Below are 2,319 nucleotides of genomic sequence, written 5' to 3' on the forward strand. Positions count from 1 at the left end.
CACCATGCTCAGCCAGTGAGCGAACCGGCCATCCCTATATAGGATCTGAACCCGTGGCCTCAGTGCTACCAGCACCACACTCTCCCGAGTAAGCCACGGGGCTGGCCCAGAACTCTTCTTATTTTTAACGTCTCATCAGGTAAAAAAGTTATTTGGGTTCCCAAATTTCTAGCCTATTCATTAATATAAGGGAGGCCTCCTACACTTTTGTCTGGTAAAGTCAGGCAAATCAAATTCACCGTGAGCAGCAGAGTCCTAAAGCTTCAAATTGACAGAAGCCTAGTGGTTATGTGAAACTGAGAGAGAAATCTAGAAAGAATAACTATATAATTTGTTGTGAAAAAAAAAATGGCACACTCTTGAGAGTAAAAAGAGAAGTTTTATTGAATGTGCTTATAACTTAACTTTGGAAAATCATCAATGTAATTCACTATCAAAGACAAAAACTATACTTGTATGGCCATCTCAATAAATGCAGAAAAAGCATTTGTCAAAATTCAACATCCGTGTATGATGAAAACTCTCAGGAAATCAGGAATAGGAGGAAATTTCCTCGGTCTTCTAAAGGAAGTAGTCTGATAACATCATACTTAATGGTAATATAGGGAATGCCTTCTCCGTAAGACCTAAGACAAGACAAGGATGTCTGCTGTTACCACTCCTGCTCAACATTGTGTTAGAGGTCTTCGCTACTGCAATGAACCAAGAAAAGAAATAAAAGTCTTAAAAGTTGGAAAGGAAAAATAAATTGTAATTGCAGACAATATAATTAATTACTTGTCTATAAAACCCTAAGGAATCAACAAAACAACTATTTCGTGAATTTAATAATGTTGAGTGATACTAGCTGAATACATAAGAACAATTTGTATTTTTAAGTACAAGTAATAGCAAACTGGAAAATAACTTAAAAATAATTCCACTTATAGCATCAGAACAAAAAAAAATTGGAAGTAAATTTAACAAACTATATATCACTACATTGAAAACCAAAACATTGCTGAGAAAAATTAAACGAAGGCTAATAAATTAAGAAATATAAAAATTTTATGGTTTGGAAGACTCAATATTGTCAGGATGCCAATTCCTCCCAAGCTGATCTAAGATTCACTGCAAGTTTAATCAAAATTTCAAGAAGCTTTTTTGAGCAGAAATTGACAAGTTGATTTTAAAATGCGTATGGAAATTCAAAGGACCTAAAGACAAAAAATCATGAAAAAAAGGGATATGTTAGAAGATTACTATTACCTACTTCAGTACTTACTATAAATCAAGTAATACTTGTTTTATACAAATACTTGCTTTATGTAGTAAACAGGAGAGTATAGTATTGGCATAAGGATAGACAAAGAGACAAATGGAATAGAATAGGGATCCAGAAATATACCTGAACTTTTAGGAGAAATTGATTTTTTAAATTGTGCTTAATTATACATAACACAAAATTTAGCATTTTAAGTGTACACACAAGTGCAAAATGGTACAGTCACTTTGGAAATCAATTTGATTTTTTTCTTAAAATCTAAACATATGCTTACCATACAAACTAGCAATCACACTCTGGGCATTTACCCAGGAGAAATAAAAGCTTATGTCCACACGAAAACCTGTACATGAACGTTGATCACAGCTTTATTTGTATGGCCAAAACCTAGAAATAGCCAAAATGTCCTTCAATAGGTTAAATAATCTGTGGTATGTCTATACCATGGAATGTTACTCAGTATGAGCTATTGATGCATGGAACTTGGATGGATTTAGAAAGCATCATGCTGAGTGAAAAAATCCATTTCCAAAAGTCATATACTGTATGATCTAATTTACATAGCATTTTCAAAAGGAAATCTTATAAAGGTGGAGAACAAATTAATGGTTGCCAAGGGTTAGGAATGGTGGCGGTGGTGGCAGGGGATGGGTGTGACTGTAGGGGTGGCATGAGGGGATCTTTGTGGTAATGACAGAGTTCTGTATCTTGACTAAGAAGGTGCTTACAGGAATCTACACTTGGGATAAAATGGCATAGAACTATGTACACGTATTGTAGCAATGTCAATGCCCTGGTCTTGATATTGTCCTGTAGTTATATAAAATGCAACCATTGGGAGAAACTGGATGAAGGGCCCAGGGGATCTCTCTCTATCTTTATGACTTTCTATAAATCTATATTTCAAAATAAAAATTTAAAAACACATTTGCCTCTGGAAAGACAACATTAAGAAAACAAAACCTCAAGTCACAGATTGAGGGACAATGTTTTCTTTTTTAAAAAAAATTATTTAGGGTCGGCCCGGTGGCGCACTGGATAGTGCGCCGCTTGGG

The sequence above is a fragment of the Galeopterus variegatus genome, unplaced genomic scaffold (genome assembly GCF_000696425.1).
Source record: "Galeopterus variegatus unplaced genomic scaffold, G_variegatus-3.0.2 Scaffold3700, whole genome shotgun sequence".
Classification (NCBI taxonomy): Eukaryota; Metazoa; Chordata; class Mammalia; order Dermoptera; family Cynocephalidae; genus Galeopterus; species Galeopterus variegatus.